The following is a 24,066-nucleotide window of genomic DNA, read 5'->3' on the forward strand; positions in this document are numbered from 1 at the left end:
CATGTATATATAGGCATTGTCAAGACAAAAACAAAAACAAAAACAAATCCGTGATCACATCGTCATGGCAAGATATCTTTTAACGTCCTGTCCAGCAGTAAAAAACATGCATTATCTTTCTGACTTAGCTGTTTGTTTTTATTTTTCCAAAAATTCTTTTTCCTGATTTGAGAGCTCGATAGAAGGCACGCTTACACATGGCCCTTCTTTTCCTGATTGTATGCAGTATGCTTCCCAAAGTTCCCTGATTAGCTTCTCTCTTGAACCGAGCAGTATTGCTGTCTGCTTAAAGTGAGGTGTGCAATTTTTGCATCTGGCGCAATGCGCTGCCAGATTTCCCGGTGAGTTGACAAGACTGCAGTTGCGCCTATGTTCTCTGAGTAGGTGCCTCAATGAGAGGCTCAGAGAACATAGGCGCAACTGCAGTCTTGTCAACTCACCGGGAAATCTGGCAGCGCATTGCGCCAGATGCAAAAATTGCACACCTCACTTTAAGCAGACAGCAATACTGCTCGGTTCAAGAGAGAAGCTAATCAGGGAACTTTGGGAAGCATACTGCATACAATCAGGAAAAGAAGGGCCATGTGTAAGCGTGCCTTCTATCGAGCTCTCAAATCAGGAAAAAGAATTTTTGGAAAAATAAAAACAAACAGCTAAGTCAGAAAGATAATGCATGTTTTTTACTGCTGGACAGGACGTTAAAAGATATCTTGCCATGACGATGTGATCACGGATTTGTTTTTGTTTTTGTTTTTGTCTTGACAATGCCTATATATACATGCACTCAGAAATAAACTTGCAGTTGATAGTTTGCGCACATCTGTTCTGTGTCGTCCCTGATTGTGTCCAAGTTCCTTCGTAAGCGCAACAATGCACGAGAAGAACCTCAAAATTAGTATGCAAACTACGCGATCAATACCTCTCCATCCAACAGGACCCCCGATGGACAGCGAACTCATATCCACGTTCCGAGAACGCGGAACTGGATCAACCGTTCCGGCTCCATGACCTAAAGGCGTTCTTGAGTAAAATGGAGCCAGGAACAGCGCCGGGAAGAGACTAAATAACTGTGAAATTACTTGCCAGCCTTCCCGACCCCGCCTACGAGCCGCTCCTCGCATACCTGAACTAATCTGGCTAGGTGAGGCACCCCTCCCAATCGAATGGAAGACCGCCCTGGACACCTTCATTCCTAAAGCCTGCAAAACCATAAACACGGACAATCTCCGACCCATCTCCCTCACGTGTTGTGCGGGAAAGCTGATGGAAACTATAGTGCGACACAGGCTGTCCGAGTTTTTGGAAAACCAAAATTTATTCGCCGACACCATGTTCGGGTTCCGCCCGTACCGCTACGCGCAGGATGTCCTGCTTCAATTAGACCGCGACATTCTGAGTCCCGTCGAATACCCCCTTAATGACAAGGTAGTACTCGCCCTAGATTTGAAGGGGGATTTCGACAATGTAACACAGGACATAATTTTGACGCACCTCTCCCAAACCAACTGTGGACACAACACGTTTCAGCACATTAGGCAATTTCTTTCCGCCCGGCAATCGCATCTCCGGAATCAAGATTAAGAACACGGACCCTACCAATTAGATGCGAGAGGTACCCCGCAGGCGCGGTCCTCTCACCCCTACTATTCAATTTTGCAATGATGAAACATCCGGGTCAGCTGGAAAGTGTCGAAGGCATACAGCACGCGCTATATGCCGACGACATCACCATCTGGGCTAAGCACGGATCGGTAAGAGACATTGAAGCCAACGTGCAGCAAGCGGCGGAGATTGTGGAAGCTTACGAGCCGCTGCGGCCTTGAATGCTCCGCGGCCAAATCGGAATTTTTGCACATTCGACCCTCGCCAAAGTGCACTACCAAAATCGAACTGTCCTTAGCGAGCGGACCCATCCCAGAACGCGCTGAGATCAGAGTACTGGGTCTTCTTATCAATAAACACCGCCGTGCCGACACAACACTGGCCAAATTGCACAAGGAGGGGAACCAGATGGGCCGCATGATCCGCCAGGCTTCCAGTAACCACGGGGCTTACGGTGCAAAGGCGCCTTGCGGCTGGCGCACGCCTTCGTAACCAGTCGAGTCTTGAACTCGACTCCTTACCTCCACCTTCGAAAATGTGACGAGGAAGACCTTGAGGTGGTTCTCCGTAAGATTTACAAGTGTGCTCTCGACCTCCCGGCCACCACGTCCAACCAGCGCCTCCTCGGTCTGGGGATGGTCAACACCTTCGTGGAGCTCCGAGAAGCACACTGACAAACCACTACACAAGTCTCTCAAAGACGCCGTCGGGACGCCGCCTGCTTGCCCGACATCACATCCACCATCCAACACTGATGGAAGAGCGCGTGCGCATCCCCGAAATCTGGAGATACGCCATGCACGTACGCCGTCTTCCGGCCAACATGACGCGAGATGACCAGAGTGACAGGCGCCTCGCGTGGGCGGGAGCCTTGGCACGCTACTATGGAAACAAACACGGAGTATTTTGTGCGGACGCTACCGGCCCACATCATGGGGCTTGGTACACGGCCGCAGACGTCCTCCAAAATACCTCAGTGAACAGCCTTACGTTCAAAGCACAAGACATCACTCATGCGGAAGAGGTGGCAATCGCGCTCGCCGCCGCCGATCAGGATTCGCGGGTCATCATTACCGACCCGCCAGGGGCCTGCAGGAACATCGAAAGGGCCTTTATTTCCTATTTGGCATACCGAATAATTGAGCACAGCAATTATATCGGGGCTCCCGCGTCGCGAACTATAGTATGGACTCCCGCGCACACGTGTATCGAGGGCAATGACGCAGCCGACGCTGCTGCTCGTGCGCTCACTCTCCGGGCATCGCCCTCGCCTCCCCCGATGCGGACTCCGACTTCAATTCGGCGTTTACCATAAAGGAAATCATCCAATATTACAAATTCGGCTATGCAATCTTTCCTAATCTCTGCAAGAGCCTCACGAAGCTGGTGGAATGCTTACTCCTTCGCCTTTATACTAAAACAGTGATGTGGCCGGCAGTCTTCGGACATTTACCACATGGCATGCCAATCATCCCCGCATCTTCCCCCTATCCCCACCCAGGAGGATTGGGAGGCGGCCCTGCTCTGCTACTCTGACCTGGCGAGCCAAAAGGCCCCGGTCGGGCGCGCCCGAGCAACAGCTACAGCCAATGGGCTCCTGTAATGAGCAGCCCACCTAGCATTTGTAAGGAACGGCCCCTTAAAGATCGCTCCACTCGCTCACTGTAGATATTTTTAATATAAAGTTCTTCAGTCAGTCGAACATATCGGATCTAGATCACGGCTTAACCTATCTCTAATATCGTCGCCAGACGTACCGACGACCCACCCACGCAAAACCCTGAGTCGACCAGGCTACACGAGCTTTTGCACGTCTACTCGGTTTAACAACTCTAAAACCCTACCACTTCCTAAAATTGTTGAAGAAGCATTTTATGGCGGCGACATCGCGGTGCTAGGACGTAAGTACGCATTTGAAATCACCCTGTCTACTTTGTCTCCGCCACGGTCATATGATGGGCCTCAGTAGGACCTTCCGAACAGTTCAGCGTCTTTTTCTAATTAGCAGTTTGTAGAATGTACAGCCTAGAGGGGGTCTCAGCTTCCCAGATGGAAAAAATGTCGCAAAATTTTCATTAAGGTGCACACCGGAAGTTCTTGTACTTCACAATAACATGACTGGAATAAGTTTTATTGTTTGTTTATTGTATGTTTCTTTACAGAGACATATGATGAATTCGTTCGAGAGCAATCAGCGAAAAGCGTTTTCAGGGGGAGCGGCTCAAGGCCCTGTACACACACCTGGCATCAATGCTGCGGAATGTGCCCTAAATAAAGGAGGATGACCAGCAAGCATTCGAATCGTCCGAGGAAAAGCTTACATCAGTAACCTCATTGCATAAAAGTGGTGAAACAATTTTTGGCTGCAGATTTGCAAAATATTTATTCAAATACCAAAGGGGTAATGTACATTTGCAATACTGTGCATTGCCCATGCACAGGGCCAGGCCTTATGTGACGCCTGGCTTGTCCGCGTCTTCTTCTTCGTCCTGTCTTCTTTTGTGCACATTGTCTCTTTTTAAGTCATGTGACGTACAACTTCCGGTCCGTGAGATTCTCAGTAGCGCCTTCTGCTCCTTTTCCTCATTTTTTGCTTTTCTTTCTCATCTCCTAGCGATTACCTATCCACAATCCCATTAAGGATCGTGATCATGTCCATTACAATAACAATTATCGATCACCAATCATGAAACACTATCTAGGTTACAGTGTAACCAAACCCGGGTGGACTGAGAGGCGACCCTGCTCGGCTGCTACGACTTACAGGCCCAACAAGCCTTAGTCGGGCTCTCCCGGGCGGCGGCCACCGCCACTGGGGTCCCATACTAGGGACCTCCACCCAGTGCTTGTAAGAATCAGTCCCTTAAGGGCAGATCCAAACATACCTCCTGTCCCTTCCAAATAAATGTTATCCCCCCGGCATACTACGCCACTGCATGGGCCTATCTGCAGCGACGCTGTAAAAGTGCTGTGTGGTGTCCCGCAAGGGTCCATTTTATTTCCTTTGTTGTTTAACTTATATGTGAATGACATATGTGACCATGTGAAATCATCCACCATATTCCTTTACGCCGATGACACTTTACTAGTCTCAAGCAACCCTGATTTTTCATATGCCCTGGCTAACCTTCAGGAGGACGCTATTAAAGTTAGTGATTGGTTTGCCTAAAATTTAATACAAATAAATAACACCAAATCCAGACTTGTCTGTTTTCGTAACCCGCATAAAGATGTACCAAGTGCAGCTTCCATATATTTACACACCTCATACTGCTCTTTGTGTTCTTGTCAACCTATAATTAGCAGAAGAGTTGAAATCTGGGTTAGTTGGTACATTATACTTAAGAAAAACCAGCAAAAAAGACGGGGACAAAGGAGAGACGAGGCACACACAACGACTGGACTATCAACTGTGCTTTATCGAAAAAACAACCAGTCTCCAACAAAACCCAACAGAGCATGCGCAACTCAACGGCACCGCAAAACCAGCACAAAAAACAACAACAGCGATCTCGTAAGATAGTCAAACTGCGGTGTCAACGGGACAAGTAACCTAATTCTTTCTGCATCAACGTGATAGAAGCCGTGCTAACACAGTTATCTCCATGATTGCTAATGTGAAATGCTTCGAGGATTTCCCGCTCAACCTTACCCTTGCCTCTACCGAGAAAAGTGACATTGGAAAACAACGGGTAGCACCCGCAATCGCGGCAATGGCGAGGCAAGTTTGCTCCGTCAGCCGGAGTCAGAGAGTTATGGTGCTCTCGTAGCCTTTCATTTATACACCGGCCAGTTTGACCGATGTAAACTTTTTCGCATGTCAGCGGAATCTTATAAACCACCCGTGTCGCACAAGGAACATAGCAGTTTTGATGCCGCGTCGAACAAACAGGTGGTCTAGTTCTGCCACGCGCGACACGTGAACAAAGGCTTGAAAGTTTGCAAGGAGCAAACTTTCAAGGAGCAATGTTGTGCAGGCCTATGCGCCTATATCAAGCCATGATGATGACCAGGTAGTTGAAAGCTTCTATGAGGATGTGGAATCGGCAATGACCAAAGTAAAATCACAGTAGACTGTACTGATGGGCGCCTTTAATGCAAAGGTAGGTAAAAAGCGGGCTGGAGACAAGGCGGTAGGTGACTATGGCATAGGTTCTAGGAACAGTAAGGGAGAGTTATTAAGGCGGAAGCCTTTAATCTCTCGTCGTTGTAAGCATTAGTTGTCGACAGAAATGTCACGCTTTTCAATTGGTCGAAACGGTCGTGACGTCACAGTGCGCGAATTTCAAACGGGGCCAATTGTACTTTGGCTAGTAACCATGCAACCAATCAAAGGGATCGTATAGTGATGCTCCAAGTAAGTGGTACTGAATTTAGTTAATTACTTCATTACCCAATTAGCCTAATTAACCTTTCTAGCCAGGACAGATAAATAAATAAAACCGAGTAGGAAATTGGTGGAGTTCGGGAATCGAACCCTGGTCTACGGAGTGCGAAACGAGCATGCTAACCACTCCGCCATGCCAGCTCGATGGTTCGGAACGAACAAAGGCGCGTCTAGTGAAGACGGTGTCTTCGTTCATTCCCATCTTCCTGCCTTCCCGTTACGACGAGGTTTCGGTGTCCACCGAGATATGAGAGACAGATACATTTCCTTTCCTCAAAAACCAATTTACCGACGAGCGAGGCGTAGAACCGAATGGGCGATGGCGTTCTATGGACTCCTTGGCAGCGTTGCAAGACGCTGTCGCGTTCCACTCTTAGGGGCGAAGCTTAACATCTTAACCACACATCAGTGACCACACTTTAGGTCAAAAAAGTGCCCCCTGAATTTTGTGAGACAGTTACTGCGTAATTTCTTTTCCTCAAATACAATTTTCATTTTCATCATTACGGCTCCTCTTTATCTATCTTCTTTCACTCCCACTTCCTCCCTTCATCTACGGTGCGGTTCAGGTGTCCACCGAGATGACAGAGAATTACTGCGCCATTTCCTTTCGTCAAAAAGTGTTGCGTTCAAAGGGCAAGGCATCCGCCGAAACTGGTGGTGGGGTTCCGTGGACTCCCTGGCAGCGCTACAACGCGCTGTCGCATTTCACTCCTAAAGGCGAAGCTTAAGCATCATTAATTAGCAGTTAATTAGTATTCAGACATTAATCACTAATTAATCATTAATTAGTGCTTTGTCATCACTTAGTAATAAGTACTCAATTACATATGACGCCACCAGTGCCACAGAAACAGCGAAGGTGGTGCGGAAAACGCTTCCGCCTCTACCCACTTTAGACAGTCAAAGTGCCCCCTGAATTTTTAGTAGAGTTCGCAGATAGAAATAATTTACGGATTATGAATACTTTCTTCCGCAAACGAGCAAACAGGAAGTGGACGTGGAAGAGCCCCAATGGTGAGACTAAAAATGAAATAGACTTCATACTGTGTGCACACCCTGGCATCGTAGAGGATGTGGAGGTCCTCGGTAAGGCCCGTTGCAGCGACCACAGAATGGTAAGGTCTCGTGTTAGCTTAGATTTGAAGAGGGAACGGAGGAAACTGGTGAAGCGAAAGGCTATTAACGAGTTAGCATTAAGAGGGAAGGTAGAGGAATTCAGAATGTCGCTGCAAAACAGATTTTCCGCTTTAACTGAAGAAGACGACCGTAGTGTTGAAACAATGAATGATAATCTTACAGCTATCGTTACAGAGTGCGCCGCAGAAGTAGGTGGTAGGATGGTTCGACAGGATACCAGCAAGCTATCTCAGGAGACTAAAGATCTGATTAAGAAACGCCAAAGCATGAGGACGTCTAACTCAACAGACAGGATAGAACTAGCAGAGCTATCGAAGTTAATAAATAAGCGCAAGGTAGCCGACATAAGAAAGTTTAACATGGAGAAAATCGAGCATGCTCTAAGGAACGGAGGTAGCCTAAAATCAGTGAGGAGAAAACTGGGCATAGGTAAAAACCAGATGTATGCGCTAAAAGGCAAACAGGGCAATGTCATCAGGAATTTGGATAAGATAGTTGAATTAGCCGAAGAGTTATACACAAATCTATACAGTAGCGAATGTAATCATCAAGTTACTGAGGGAGGCAGTCGAGCACAGCAATGGGACATCCTGCCAGTAACGAAAGAGGAAGTAAAGAAAGCCTTAGGAGCAATGCAAAGAGGGAAAGCAGCTGGTGAGGATCAGGTAACAGCAGATTTGTTGAAGGACGGAGGAGAGATTGTGCTACAAAAACTAGCCACCCTGTATACGCAATGCCTTGTGACCTCGACAGTACCAGAAGCTTGGAAGAACGCTAACATTATCTTAATTCATAAGAAAGGAGACGTCAAGGACTTGAAGAATTACAGACCAATCAGCTTATTGTCCATTGCCTACAAGGTATTTACTAAGGTAATCGCTAATACAATCAGGACAACCTTGGACTTTAGTCAACCAAATGATCAGGCAGGCTTTCGTAAAGGATACTCGACAATAGATCACATTCATACTATCAATCAGGTGATAGAGAAATGCGCAGAATATAACCAACCCCTATATATAGCCTTCATTGATTACGAGAAAGCATTTGACTCAGTGGAAACCTCAGCTGTCATGCAGGCATTGCGGAATCAGGGTGTAGAAGAGTGCTATGTGAAAATATTGGAAGATATTTATAACGATTGCACAGCTACTATAGTTCTCCATAAAGCCAGCAATAAAATTCCAATACGGAAAGGTGTCAGGCAGGGAGACACGATCTCGCCAATGCTCTTCACTGCCTGCTTACAGGAGGTATTCCGGGGACTAGAATGGGAACAGTTGGGGATAAGAGTTAATGGAGAATACCTGAGTAATTTGCGATTCGGAAATACCTGGAATAGCGCATACAGACACATAAATACGAAACCGGTACCGTTGAGACATGTTCCTCGCTATCATAAACCGAGAGTGCGCACTAACTACGGCAAAGCAACTAGAAAATATTAATTACCGGATGATTTATTTTCTTTAACCACCCGCAAAAAACTACGTGTTGCTGTTCAAGCGTTAGAGAATCTTTAACATGTACTAAAATCTTATCAGTGCTTTTTCATTCTTTTCGTGCCAAAATTTTTGTGTTCTTCATGTTTACGTCTTTTAATTTTCTTTTCCCTCTGATGGAGCTCTGATGTAGCGCGAAGATTGCCGCGGCTGCCGGTTGTCGCCGCACAAGCCCACTTGTGGCTTCGGCGCTTCCGTTTCTTTGTATGTTCAGATTATGCTGAATAAAGATTATTATTATTATTATACACATACACACCTTTTCCAGTACACTGAAGCGCCATAACACCGACTTTTTATTCCGTGCAATTTCTGGCGCATAATTAGTATATTCTACTTGTTTTTTCCATTGCTATATGATCAGAACACATCTCAAACACACGTTACTGTACATCGTCTCACAAGATGTTTGCAGCACTACGAACGGTAGAGCTCCCTCGTCCAATCAGGGTGCGTGATAACACGACAACACGGCTTGCGTGATAACACAACAATGTGCCTGACATGCGCAGTGCGTAAACCGCGCTATCACGAAGGCTATATATTGTTACGGGACGGCGGGCCCGCTCAGAGAAAGGCACAGAGAGGCGCAGGAGACCCAGACACAACCGGCCGCGGCATTTCTCTTTCGTTCTCTACCTCTCGCGCTAGCGCCGCGCGCTCTCCCCTCGCGCTCGCCCCGCGCCTCTTCTTTATTTGTATACCGCAGCGCGCTCTTGGTTAGCGTAGGTCGTATGCCGTTACATCTTTCCACCGGGGGGGGGGGGAGGGGGGGGGAGAAGAGGGGGAAGACACCGCTGGTGTCCCCTAGCGCGTGCTTCGCTTTGCAGGCGGCATCGAACTCGTCCCGATGAGCCCGGGCTGAGGTTCTTCGCACCGGCGCAGCTTGGTGCGCAGGAGGCATCGTCACGTTGTGATTACAGTGTCGTTTGACACCAAACGGTCCCGGTAGATCCCGGGGCTGCTTGTAGGCGACTCCTCGCCGTACGAAAACTGCGAGGGCTTCTGCCCGCCTTCGGAAAGTGGTTCCAGTAAGCCGTTAAACTCAAATTTAGTACGACGTTCAGTTCCTACAGCACAGTCGGGCGACGGCAGTTGTATTCGAGTTTGCGGCTTCGATGTGCCCAGTCGGGACGGGCACACCGCGGGACTTGGGATTGCGTTCACGGCACAGCGCTCCACTTATGGGGCGGCATTCCGGAAGGGAGGCCTGGTGCTGGTACGGGAGGGCGGCACTAGGGAGGACGTGGGAGCCAAGTCGAGATCACGGTGGGTGCCGGAGACATAGCGCTTCATGTTGGAGACATGTTCGGGAAAAATGTGGTGCACACCGCGTGGTCGAAGCTCGGGGAGGTCTTCTAGGCGGTACGTAACGGGGCCGAGCCGTGCAACGACACGGTAAGGGCCGCGGTATCGGGGCAAGAGCTTCGCGGCACGGCCAGTCGCGCGGATGGTGCGGCGAACGAGGACCAAGTCACCGGACCGGAAGGAGGGAAGTGGTGGTGCTGCGGCATTGGCCACTTGCGCACGCGCATGGGCCGTGAGAAGGTTGCGCTGAGCGTCGAGGCGGGCGGAACGAAGTCGTTGGGCGCAGTCAGTCGGCGACGCAGTAGGATGGCGAAGGCCCAACTGCGCGTCAAGAGGGATGGAGGGCGTTCTGCCATAGACGACTGAGAACGGCGTGACATGCGTTGTTTCTTGAGCCGCAGTGTTGAGTGCAAAACCCTACTGAAAGATCCGGTATCGCGGCGAACCGGATTTTACCGGAACATATCGGTTTCATACCGGTCCGGTATCACTCTCATACCGGCGAGACCCGTCCGGTTTGATGGCTATACCGGTTCATACCGGTCCGGTATCGTAGCCAAACTGGACAGACCGCTCCGGTACGGGGCTCATACCGGGCAGTCCATTCCCGGTTCGAAGCTCAAATCGGACAGACCAGTCCGGTACGGAGCTCAAACCGGACAGACTAGTCCGGTACGGAGCTCAAACCGGACATACCAGCCTGTATTCAGAGCGATATGTGCTGCGGTTCTGGTGCTTGGTCTGCAGATTGACTGTTGTACGCCAGCAGATATTTTTTAGGGGAAGGGGGGGGGGGGGGGGGGTCAGCGTGCGCATAATCAACACATACACGGTTTTGTTGAAAGGTCTAGAAAAAGAAAAGGGCTAAGCGTGAGCTTCTCAGTGGCAAAACATGCAGTTTGTGCATGAAAGGCGGGGGCTGCTTCCCGTGCAGCACCCTGACAAAGCTTACTTGTAAAGCCAGGGCGGCTGTGTGCGGGCAACCGGCTAGTATATATCCGCCAGCAGCCTTCGTAAGTCCTTCGAAGATTACTCTGGATTTCACAGTGCAGAACTTCAAGACTGGCTGATAAACATGGCGAGCCTCCGTTGACTGCGCCAGAGGCTCAAAAAGGTTTGTTACTGTCGCGTTCATTGCAGCAGCTTTCTTAATGTTCGCTAGCGGCAGCCTCTAGCGACGCATCGATGAAGAAAGAAAATTCTTGGTTTCGTGCAGGAATTCTTTGCACTTCTTCAAGTGATCGCCCATTGATAACGCAACTTGTCCAAGCGTCATCGCGAGCAGCCCCACCCTTCACTCTATCAGGAACACATACTAATCACAAATCGCCCAGAACATTTCTACCGACAAATAAGAAAAGGTTAATTCAACGGAGCCGGCAGCTTGGAGTGTTCCCTTAAGGGCGACGCTTCGTGCTAGCTAAAAGATACAGCGCTCGAGAGAACAAAATAAAAACAAAAACCACCTGTAGAAACCTTACACGAGTAACCCGTCTTTGCGCAATTTTTTTTAAAAGCTCTTTCTTTTCTCTCCTCACCGCCTTTGCTTTTCCTGGGTCCGGTCGCAAAAAAAACCTGCGCATTCCTGGCTTTTCTGTCCTGTCCCTTCCAGTGCCGTTCCCCGAAGCGGCGCGGAGGCGCTCACTCTACAACCCACGACCGAGCATTTTAAGCCGCCCTCCCGACCACGCTACCCGCGAGGCTTCCATGAAGTGGCGAGGAGGTTCCGATTCTGCTTGTTCACTGTGACCGGTCGCAGCGCGGTGACTTTATGCAGAAGTCCTCCCCCGCCTTTCCTGCGTTTGTTTCGAACAGGTTTTTCTCTCCTGCGGCTGGGAAATTGAGTGTCAAGCGATGAAGGTAGCTGCGAAAACACGCTGGCACTCGCTCGTTGGCGTTGAATTTGTGTTATACAATTTTTTGCGCCTTTCTTCGTGTTGCCTTGATCAATCCATGATCAAAGATGACATCGCCTTTCATGCGTACGTCCAGTGCAAATATGGTGGAACCCTATCATCCTTGTCTCAGTGATGAATGACTTCGCTCCGAAAGACGTGAGTGGTGAACATTTGACCGGTGGAGGCCACGGCGGTGAAGGCGGATTTTATGATGGCGACGTCGTGCTGCTAGGACGTAAGTATGTATTTTAAATCACTCTGTTCTTTAAGTACTGCCTCCGTCTCGGGGATATGCTCGGCGTCAACAGAAAACGTTCTAACTGTCCAGTGTCTTTTTAACTAAAACTTTGTAGATTGCACAGCGTAGAGGGACGGAATAGCGCAAAATTTTCTTTCAGTTACATACCGAAATTGCTTGTGCTTCATGATAACACGACTAAAATTAGTTTTATAGTTTGTATTCTTTCTTTAGAGGCATGTGGTGTACACGTGCGAGAGCAATCATCATTAAGCGTCCTGAGGGGGTGCGGCTCAAGCCCTTGAACAAACATCAAGCATCGCATCGATGCTGCGGTATGTGCCGTAAATAATGGAGGATGACCACGCAAGCATCGGAATCGTCCGAGCAACCTGTTTACACACCAACAATGTTACGACGCAGATTTTCAATACATTATTGATTCAAATATGGAAGGCGTGAGGTGCATTCACGATACTGAGCATTGCCAATGCTCACGGCCTGGCGTCTTGAGACGCCTTGCTTGTCTGTGGCTTGTCTGGGCCCACGATGGCCCGCAATTCAGAGCCCCGTTTGTGCTACTGAGGTATGCATTTGTAATTATTGCATACAGGTCCACCTCGGGAATGGAATTTTTATTGCTTCGGCAACGTGGGCAGCAGTTATGGTGGCACCCAAAGATTCGCGTTTCTGCAAGGACGCAGCCTTTGGACGACTCCACAACTCCTGGAAAGGAGCGTAACAGGGCAAGCTTGCCATCGGAACCTGAAGTCAGAAGCCTCGACAGTGGGCAGGAAGCCAATGACCCCTGAAAAGCTACAAGCCATTGGCCGTAAGTTGCATGTCACAGTGCTCAATGCATTATGTTGTGTGTCAGTGCCCAATTAAATGATAAGGTGGGGGCATTATGTACTACCAATCATATTTTCGTTTCTGCAGGTGATTTTCACTACTTCATTGGCCAGCACCCTGTAGAGACCCCAGCGCCGGTAGATCGTCGCAAAGAGTTAAATTATTACCTCAGTGAGCTGGTTCAAGACATGCGAAAAAAATAAACATCTTTTGGAGTTTTTGATGCATTATAATACTCACCAAGCTACCAATACTTGGTAAAAGCTGGGAGCAAATAACACAATTGCACATCGACTGCAATACGAGTCGCTGATAATCGCAGATTACCAGTTTCTGAGGCTCTGTATATTGCAGCATTTGGCATGTACACTTATGGCCCCAGTTTTTGGGCAGATTTAGCCCAAGTGGAATATATTTGAAGCATTTTATTCCTGCCTTTGTCCTGTGATACAGGGCCCTCCTGTATAATACGGGCCTAGCCTGTAGAATACAGGACTGTCCTGTAATCCGGTATGAATTTTAAACCGGAACCGCATACCGGGTTATTGTACAGGATTTGCGATACCGGATTACCGGAGTATCCTGTACAAAACAGGAGAGTCCTGTATTATACAGGACTGTCCTGTTTTATACAGGATATTCCGGTAATCCGGTATCGCAAATCCTGTACAATAACCCGGTATGCGGTTCCGGTTTAAAATTCATACCGGATTTTTCAGTAGGGAAGCTGCGGTAGAAACAAAACGATCCCAGTTTGTGTGGGACGTAGCGACGTAGGAGGCGAGTATATCCGTAAGGGTGCGGTTGACACGCTCCACGAGGCCATTGCACTGGGGATGATTGACGGATGTAGTGGAATGCGCAATGCCGAAGCAGCGGAGGGCATGCTCAAATTCCTGGGACATAAAGCAGCTCCCGCGGTCCGTGATGAGGCGTTGTGGCACACCATGCCGAAGAACAAGATGTTGTTCCACAAACAAGACGGCATGAGCGGACGACGTGTCGGGAACGGGCAGTGCTTCGACCCACTTGGAGAAGTAGTCGACCGCAACCAGAATATACCGGTTGCCGGCGCGTGTCTTCGGGAACGGGCCCAAATGATCCAGTCCAACCAGTTCGAAAGGTGAACTCGGCGGCGAAAACGCCTGCGGGGGTGGCTTGGTTACTCGTGTGGATGACTTCCTGAACTGGCACGTCTGGCAGGACGCCACGTGTTCCTTGACGTCTCTGGACATATTAGGCCACCAAAAGCGCTCCGACACTCGTGCGTAGGTTTTGCTGCGACCAAGGTGACCAGCCGTGGGAGCGTCGTGTAGGCCGCGCAAGATTTGCGACCGCAGTGTTGCCGGCACCACTGGCAACCACATGGGTGATCGACCACGGAACCACTTCACATGACACAAGAGGTTATCCTTCATTTGATAGACCAGGCGCAGTTTGTGGAGACCTGCGCCGACGGCGGTGCCAAGGGAGTGGATTATGGCAGCAACGTCGGGATCTTGCGCTTGCGCAGTCCTGAGGTCCGTCAAAGCCGTCACGGAACAAGGGTGGCGAGAAAGGAAATCGGCATCCTTATGTGCAGAGCCGCGCCGATGCACTATGGTGAAATCATACTCTTGAAGTTGCAGGGACCAGCGTGCAATCTTGGCATTTAAGTGTTTGGCAGACTGCAGCCAAGTCAGAGCGCTATTGTCCGTGACAATGGTAAAGTGACGGCCGTACAAGTAGGGACGGAACTTCTCGACGGCCCAGACAACGGCGAGGCACTCGAGTTCTGAAGAGTGGCGGCGGCGCTCAACGTCGGAAAGCTGGCGGCTGGCATAAGCTAGGACTTTATGGTCACCAGACTCGTCTTCCTGCAGAAGGACAGCGCCGAGCCCATCTTGGCTGGCATCCGTGTGGAGGACGATGGGGGCCGATTCGTTGTAATGGGCCAACGCAGGAGGCTCGAGGAGCGCGTGCTTGACGTCAAGGAACGCGAGCTGTTGGGCCGGTGTCCAACTCCACGCTGCATTCTTCTTCAGTAGGGCGGTCAACGGAGCGCTTCGCTTGGCCAAGTTGGGTATAAAACGACGGAAGTATGAAGCAAATCCGAGGAAACTTTTGAGCTCCTTGGCAGTGGTGGGAGCTTCGTAAGCCGTAAGCGCTTTTAGCTTCTCCGGGTCGGGACGGATGCCATGCCGGCTCACAACGTGACCCAAGTACGTGACCTCTGCGAAACCGAAGAAACATTTCTTTGGTTTTAAGCGAAGCCCAGCAGAGGTAAGGGCTTCGAGGACGAGTTTGAGTCGCCTTTGGTGTTCATCAAACGTGGCCGCATAGACAATGACGTCATCCAGGTAGACCAGCGCCATAGTCCACTTCATATGGCCTAAGACGCGGTCCATGAGGCGCTGAAAGGTGACTGGAGCATTTGAGAGACCGAAGGGCATACGGTTGAATTGGTAGAGGCCGTCGGGAGTCACGAATGCCGTCTTTTCCACATCATCGGGGTGAACAGGCACCTGCCAGTAGCCCGAGAGCAGATCTAGGGTGGAAAAATAACGGGCCCCCTTCAGGCGGTCAAGTGCACCGTCGAGGCGGGGCAGCGGGTACACATCTAGACGAGTGATAGCGTTCAACTTGCGGTAATCAACGCAGAAGCGGAGTGTTCCATCCTTCTTGCGCACAAGGACGACAGGGGAGGACCAAGGGCTACAAGAAGGGGCGATGATTCCCTGGTCAAGCATGTCGCAAACGTGCTGCTGGATGACTCTCCGTTCAGCTGGCGCGACACGGCGAGGTTGGTGATGAATAGGCCCACGGTTTTCGGTGTTGATCCGGTGTTGGGCCCAGGAAGTGCACCCGAGTTCACCGGCGCTTAGAGCAAGGCAACTGCGATGCTCGAGCAGCAAGGCCTTCAGAGAGGCGAGCTCCGCGCAGGTCAGGGTGGGCCCAAAGTTAAATGCGTCCCATGATAGGACCGCCGGCGCTGGAGTGTGGTGAGATGGTTTGTCATGCTGCAAAGACGCAACCGGTGATTCTGAGTCCAAGACTGACGCTGCACCCAATTGCGTGCCGGGAGTCAGCACGAGCGGTGCGCGGCTGATATTCAGCATTAACACGTGGGCCTCTCCATTGAGCACAGACAGAAGGCTTCGAGGGGAGGTCATCTCTCGGGCTGGAGCCGAACACCGGGTAGGTTCGAAAATCACATCCGCTGTGATCGGATTGTCAGACTTGGCATGCATCCAAGTTGCCGCACCCGGTGGCAGAGTCACGGTAGTGACGTCGACTGGCTTGACTCGACGTGGCCACTTCGTTCCGAGGTAGCGCACAGATCCTGAAGCACGCTTGGTCACCGACACCAGGGACTGCCACAGGGTGACACCGAGGCTGGAAATCCAGCTAAGCCAACCCGGCCCACACAGAGTTTGGCTCGCACGTGGTTCTGTGGTGGTAAAACTGAGAACGACTCCGGCTTGCTGGCACCACCCGCACCCGAGGACCACTGGCCGAGTTTCTTGTCCGCGACAAGAAACTCGGTGGAGATGGTCTTTCCGAGTGCTGTCAGGTTGACGGTAACACGTCCGACTTGCTCCACCGGGGCGCCGTTAAAAGCTACGAGCCGGGTTTTGGCGGCTGGAAGAAGCAGGTGGGGCGCGTTGACAATAAGCGATTTGTCGAGCACATTAACAGCCTCTCCGGTGTCGAGCAAGGCCGCTACGTGCCGATCAAGCAGGGCGACGTCAACGAGCACGTAGGGAGCGTCAGTTGTCATCACAGCCGACGAAAGAAGGGGACGCGGCGAACTAAGGAGTGCGGGGACGGACTTTATCCGGGGGCACCGTTCCACCGAATCGTTTTCCGACGTCGGAGGGCCAGCACAGTCCCTCGCGTAGTGTCCCCTCAGGCCGCAGCGGAAGCAGGTCGTGCGGGTGTCATTACGCCTGCGTCGGGTAGGGGCCGCTGTGGGGACTGAGAATCGAGGAGCCTGCACCGGGACGCTGTGCTCGGACGACGGTGGCGACTACCGCGTGGCCAGCAAAGTCAATTCCGCCTCGACGGCGAGCGCCATGGCGGCACGGACGGACTCAGGACGCCCAGAGCGGACCAAGCGCTGCACCTCAGGGAGTCGGCTGGCGTCGACGAATGCCTCGGTGCCGACCAGGGCCACGGCGTTCTGAGGCGCCCCCGGCAACGACTGCAGAGCCAGGAGCTAAATGGCGGCGGCGAGGTCCTGGTATGTCTCCCCGAGCTCTTGACCTCGGGTTCGCAGGCGACGGTACTGCACACGGGGGTGACCTGAGGCACTGTAGTGGTCGGCGAGGAGGCCCGCCAGGACAGTATAAGAGCCCAGCTGGTCGGGCGGCACGTTCTGCAGCAGCTCAGTCGCGCGGCCTCTCAGTTTGGCGACGAGCATCCGTGCCTTCATCTGCTCGTCCCAGCCTCTCGCCGCCGCAATACTGTCCAGCTGGATGCGGTAAGCATCCCACGAAATGGTGCCGTCGAACGTGGGCAACTCCACGACGTCCAATGATGCGCCCGCGCCGAGCACGCTATTGGCGGCTACGACCGCAGGTACAGCGACGGCAGAGCCGGGTACAGCGGCGGCGGGGACGTCCAGAGGCACCGGACCCGTGTTCGGCTCGACTGGCAGAAGGCGACGGAAGTCGCGCCGGATCGCCTGCATCTCCCCAGCCTGGGCAGTCAGACGGGCCTCCCATGCGTCCATCCGCTGCGTAACAATATCGAGGAGGTGCTCAATACCGGCGTCCAGCCGCTGCGGAGAACCGAGCCCCTCTGAGCGCCCAGGTCTAGCGGTGCCGGTCGCTGCGTCGTCGGCGCCGTCGGCTGGTGGCGGAGTCCTGTCGACGTGGCACATCGGGTACTTGATTCTGGGAGCGGGTGAGCGGCATGATCCCACCGCTGCCACCAAATGTTACGGGACGGCGGGCCCGCTCAGAGAAAGGCACAGAGAGGCGCAGGAGACCCAGACACAACCGGCCGCGGCAGTTCTCTTTCGTTCTCTACCTCTCGCGCTAGCGCCGCGCGCTATCCCCTCGCCCTCGCCCCGCGCCTCTTCTTTATTTGTATACCGCAGCGCGCTCTTGGATAGCGTAGGTCGTATGCCGTTACAATATATCAATGCCCTGCAATAAACTTTGTTCTTCTTGTTCTGGCCTTCATGCTGTCGAGTGCCGTCATTGCGAATTGATACATGGTGTTAGAAGTGGCCAGTTGGGCAGGGCGTAGCTCGGAGCGCCATGGACCTGCTGAAGCCCCCGGAACCTTTGCAGCTCTCCGGTAACCTGTCGCAGAATTGGAAGCGGTTTAAGCAAAAACTGGAACTCTTAATCAAGGAGATCACGCCAAAGGACGACCCAAGAAGCGGAGCAGCGAAAGCTACACTCCTGTTGAGCGTTGCCGGAGACGAAGCACTTTGACGTCTTCAACACGTTTACGTTTGGTGAGCAGGAAGACAAGGAATATTACGACACCCTGGTACGGAAGTTTGAAGCTTGCTGTGCCGAGGTAAGCAATGAAATGCATGTTAAATTGAATTCAGCGCAAAAAAACAGACAAGGGACAAAGAGAGACACACTAAGACAACACGAGCGCTAACTACCAACTGTTTGTTCATGCTGAAGTACAGGGGATATATAGGAAGGGAATGAAGAGCATGCGCGTAGCGAGGTACAGATAATGCACATCCGTCAAGCAAACGAGTTAATCAAAAAACGAATCTGAAAAAGCACATTCAGATGTGTATATGTGTACCGACGTGTCACTGACACAACGTTCGGACAGCTTTCTGATATAATAAGCTTCTAAAACGAGCCTTGCCTTATCATTACCGCTCTTGCCAAGAATCGTGGTCTTCTCTAATCCCGCCCTACATTGACACGAAGCAAGGTGCCGCACAAGATTCACATTCGTGTCGTTATTTTCTATGTTTTTGGCATGCTCCCGTAGCCGGTCATTAATACAGCGGCCAGTTTGGCCAACGTATGAAGCCCCACATGAGAGGGGAATGCAGTACACCACACCTATTGCACATTTGGCGTAGGCGATCCCATGTTTTTTGTTGCAGCCCCTGCCGGCACAACCAGTAATGCGAGGGCATAGCTTGGACAGCTTGTTTGGAGCTGAGAATACCAAGGGCACGTGGTGCCTGCCAGCCACTTTTTTGAGGTTGTGAGAGAGTTGGTGTACATAAGGGACCACCACCGGCTTAGAAGAAGGGGTTTCACGTCTTTTCTGGGCGCCTTTATGCTTCTGCAGGAGGGTTTCGGCAACAGCTGAAATGACCGGGCCAGGGAAGCCTGCTACTGAAAGTCGCGAAACCTGATCGTTCAAACTCTGTAGCATTTTATGTGGGCAGGATTTTCGAAGCGCAGATTCCAGGCAAAGCGACGCAATATAGCTCGCTTTACCACCTTGGAATGAACGGAATCAAAGCTGAGCAACTCTTTGTTGGCTCGGGGGGAGTACATCCAGCAGGTATGGTCTCGGCAGAACGTGAGCTTAAGGTCTAAAAAACGCAAAGTCTGACTTTCAGGTAGTTCATGGGTAAAAACTAAACCTTTCCCTAGTTGATTAAAAGTAGATAAAACCAGTGAAACAATATGGTCAAGGGATGTAAAGTTCCCTGACCTTAAAAAAATTAAAAAGTCATCAACATATCTAAAAACTTTAAAAACTGGCCCCCCTTGAAAAGTCCGTGCAAGAAGGCGGTCAATTGAAGATAAAAATATGTCACATAAAATGGGTGCTACACATGAGCCGATACAAATGCCCTTACGCTGCAGAAAAAACTCTTTGTCATGAGAGATAAAAGTTACCTGCAGGTAGTATTCTAGTAATTTTAAAAAATTGTCTACCGAGATACCAGCTGAGTTCTGAAAAGCCACAGCCCCCGAGCCTTCAATGCTTTCTCTGACCGAAGCTAACAGCTCAGCATGTGGAACAGAATAGAACAAGTCTTGGATGTCAATGGAAAAGGCTAAATCCATCCGATCGTTATTCTGCACAAAATCGGCAACTTCTTGTGACTTCTTTATCAGAAAGGGGTCATCAACAGGAATGTGCTTAAGCTTGCTGAGCAAAAAACGACTGACGTTGTGTTGCCATGAACCCTTCTCGCTAACAATGGCCCTGATTATATTAGTACGGAAACAGATAAAACACTACGCTATTATGGATCCATTGCCGCCTATAATTTATATAAATTTTAAAAGTTCCAAGTAAAGAGAACTTGTTACGATTACGGCTGAACGTGTCCATGCTTTTGGTCTTTTCGCTTAAAACCTCACAAAAACGCCCTGAGACTTTGCGTTTTTCAGACCTTAAGCTCACGTTCTGCCGAGACCATACCTGCTGGATGTACTCCCCCCGAGCGAACAAAGAGTTGCTCAGCTTTGATTCCGCTCATTCCAAGGTGGTAAAGCGAGCTATTGCGTCGCTTTGCCTGGAATCTGCGCTTCGAAAATCCTGCCCACATAAAATGCTACAGAGTTTGAACGATCAATTTCGCGAGTTTCAGTAGCAGGCTTCCCTGGCCCGGTCATTTCAGCTGTTGCCGAAACCCTCCTGCAGAAGCATAAAGGCGCCCAGAAAAGACATGAAACCCCTTCTTCTAAGCCGGTGCTGGTCCCTTATGTACACCAACTCTCTCACAACCTCAAAAAAGTGGCTGGCAGGCACCACGTGCCCTTGGTATTCTCAGCTCCAAACAAGCTGTCCAAGCTATGCCCTCGCATTACTGGTTGTGCCGGCAGGGGCTGCAACAAAAAACATGGGATCGGCTGCGCCAAATGTGCAATAGGTGTGGTGTACTGCGTCCCCCTCTCATGTGGGGCTTCATATGTTGGCAAACTGGCCGCTGTATTAATGACCGGCTACGGGAGCATGCCAAAAACATAAAAAATAACGACACGAATGTGAATCTTGTGCGGCACCTTGCTTTGTGTAAATGTAGGGCGGGATTAGAGAAGACCACGATTCTTGGCAAGAGCGGTAATGATAAGGCAAGGCTCGTTTTAGAAGCTTATTATATCAGAAAGCTGTCCGAACGTTGTGTCAGTGACACGTCGGTACACATATACTCATCTGAATCTGCTTTTTCAGATTCGTTTTCTGATTAACTCGTTTGCTTGACGGATGTGCATTATCTGTACCTCGCTACGCGCATGCTCTTCATTCCCTTCCTATATATCCCCTGTACTTCAGCATGAATAAACAGTTGGTAGTTAGCGCTCGTGTTGTCTTAGTGTGTCTCTCTTTGTCCCTTGTCTGTTTTTTTGCGCTGAATTCAATTTAACATGCTTCACCAACTAGCCCGGCAGCTTGCTCTCCTGAATGAAGTGCATGAGCGGTATGTTTTTCGCTCGAGAAAACAAGAAGACGGAGAGCCGTTCGAAAAATTTATAAGAGACCTCAAGAAGCAAGCAGCGCAATGCAACTTCGAAGGAGTGCACGATTCAATGATCAGGGATCAGATCGTCTTTGGGACGAATAATTCCAAACTGCGTGAAAAAATGCTGCGGGAAAAGGGCTTAACGTTGTTAAAGGCTGAAGAAATGTGCAGGGTAGCGGAATCAGTGGCACAAAGAAATCAGGTCGGGGCCAGGCCCGGTGACAGCATTGACTCCGTCTCTCGCAGTAGGGCATCGTGCCACCGCTGCGTAGACCGGCAAGAGACCAGTGCAGTAAACGGTAGTTCGTACCGGTGCAAGAAATGCAACCGACGGCACGAGCCGAGGCAGTGTCCTGCTTACGGAAAAAGATGCAACACTTGTCGAAAGCTGCGTCACTTTGCGATTTGTTTTCCGGCCAGGGCGGTCGTCAACGAATTCGGCGCAGAGTTCAATGATGAGTTTGATGTTCTTGACGTCTGCATCGACAGCTGCATTACTGGTGATTGGACTGTCGAAGCCAAAGTTGGGGGTCGTAAAGCATTATTCAAGGTGGATACCGGAGCACAAGCAAGCCTCTTACCAAGCCTCTTACCGCAAGTTGAAAACTGCCGCACTGAATCCTACGAGCTCTGTGCTCCGAGCATACAATGGAGGCATCATCACCAACTTCGGAACAACAGTCCAAAAAAAAACCGTTGGAGATGCTGCAACTACAGTGAAATTCTACGTGGTGAAAAATGGACGTCGTGCAATACTGGGGCTTCACGCATGCGAAGCTCTAGGCCTTTTGCAGCGCACAGTGGACACTGTCAGCACTTCTGCTGAGTACGAAGCGATCAAGCACTTCAGGCACGCCTTTGAGGGTTTAGGATGCCTAAAGCAACCATAAAGCATGGTACTACAGCCAGATGCTACCCCAGTCGTCCAGCCAGCGCGGCGGGTGCCCATGTCTTTGCGCCAACCGCCTCGCGACGAGCTTCAAAGAATGGAGAGAGCTGGTATCATCACAAAAGAAGATGGACCTACCGACTGGGTAAGGCCTTTGGTTTTGGTCAAAAAGAAAGACGGCAGCCTTAGGGTGTGCATGGACCCGAGAAGGATCAATGAGCACATAAAGAGGCAACACTACCAGCTTCCCAGGCGAGAAGATATTGAAGCAGAATTGACCTGGCGCTTGCTACTTTAGTTGACTAGATGCAAACTCTGGATTTCACCAGATACCCCTCGACGACGCAACATCAAAAATTTGCACTTTTGCCACTCCTTTCGGTCGATACCGTTACTTGCGCCTGCCGTATGGCATTTCATCGGCACCGGAAGTTTTTCACAAAATGCTGAGTCAGATGTTTGACGGGCTGCCAGAAGTTCACGTGTATATCGACGACATTTTGGTGTGGGGCACTACACGTCAAGAGCATGATGAACGGCTAGTAGCAGTTCTGAAAGCTGCCGAAACAGCAGGATTGACACTAAACGCCGAAAAATGCAACTTCGGTTTAACAGAGGTGCATTTTCTGGGTGACGTTATCCGACAAAAAGGAATTTCCCCGAACCCGAAGCTTGTGCGCAATCTGTTGGAAATTTCAACACCAAAAAGCAAAACCGATCTACAGCGCATGTTAGGAGTGATCAACTACTTCGGAAAATACGTGCCAGTGTTGTCAGAACGAACAGCGATGCTGCGAGCGCTTATCAAACCTCAAGTCGAGTTCGAGTGGACCGAAAACCACGCGAAGGAATGGAAATGCATCACGCAGGCACTTGCGACATCACCCTTGCTAGCAATATTTGACCCAAAAAAGAAAACAAAAATAACTTGCGATGCGTCCAAGCACGGCGTCGGAGCGGCGCTTTTACAGTGTCACGGTGGTCACTGGCGACCGGTGGCATATGCTTCACGAGTCTTAACACCACCGGAGCAGCGTTACGCGCAAACTGAAAAGGAGACGCTGGGCATTCTGTTCGGTTGCGAGAAGTTTCGTCAGTTTGTGTACGGACAGACGGTCATTATCGAGACCGACCACAAGCCACTTCTGTCAATCGCTGCTAACAGCCACAGCCTTGGTTTCTTTGGCTGTTGGCTTCTGCCATAATTATAACGAGCCCCTCATTCCCCTTCCCTTGTTTGCTTAATTGCTTAGCGAGGGCCTCGGTTCTGGCAGCCTTGACGCCATAGGAAGCATAAGAGGGTTCTCACGCAGCTTCCACCCTCTCAGTTCGATGACGTTCTACGTCACACCTGCGGTAACTCAGGACGTTCTACGTCCGCCGCTTATGAATGTGGGTGGCGGTGATGAACACTCTCAAGGTTAGGTTACTTGTAAACATAAATGCCCCCGAAAGCAGAAGATTTGACAGCCGTCGCCGTAGCTCAGAGGTAGAGCACCGGACGCGTAATTCGGAGGTCGTGGGTTCGGATCCCACCGGCGGCATGTGGTTGTTTTTTCTTCTGCTTTTCTATTCAATTAGTTTTAAGCGATAACATATTCAGTAATATTCTAAATCGAACAACAGCACAAAATAAATAAATAAATTGAAAAATCCCCTGTGCCCCTTGGTTTCTGTGGCTGTTGGCTTCTGCCAATTATAACGAGCCCCTCATTCCCCTTCCCTTGTTTGCTTAATCGCTGCTAAAGGAATTTGTGACATGCCCCCACGATTGCAGAGATTTTTTTTAAGACTTCTCAGATATGACTATGCTCTACAGTACGTTCCAGGGAAGCACCTGGTCTTGGCAGAC

The 24,066-nt window shown here is 50.5% G+C and overlaps 1 pseudogene; it reads left to right on the forward strand.

Annotated features, from left to right (window-relative positions):
• The first annotated feature begins 1,658 nt into the window (after positions 1–1,658).
• On the forward strand, positions 1,659–3,205 carry LOC149337843 (uncharacterized; annotated as a pseudogene).
• Positions 3,206–24,066: the final 20,861 nt, after the last annotated feature.

This window comes from Amblyomma mixtum, chromosome 7 (assembly GCF_055824585.1).
Source record: "Amblyomma mixtum isolate Tamu chromosome 7, ASM5582458v1, whole genome shotgun sequence".
Lineage (NCBI taxonomy): Eukaryota > Metazoa > Arthropoda > Arachnida > Ixodida > Ixodidae > Amblyomma > Amblyomma mixtum.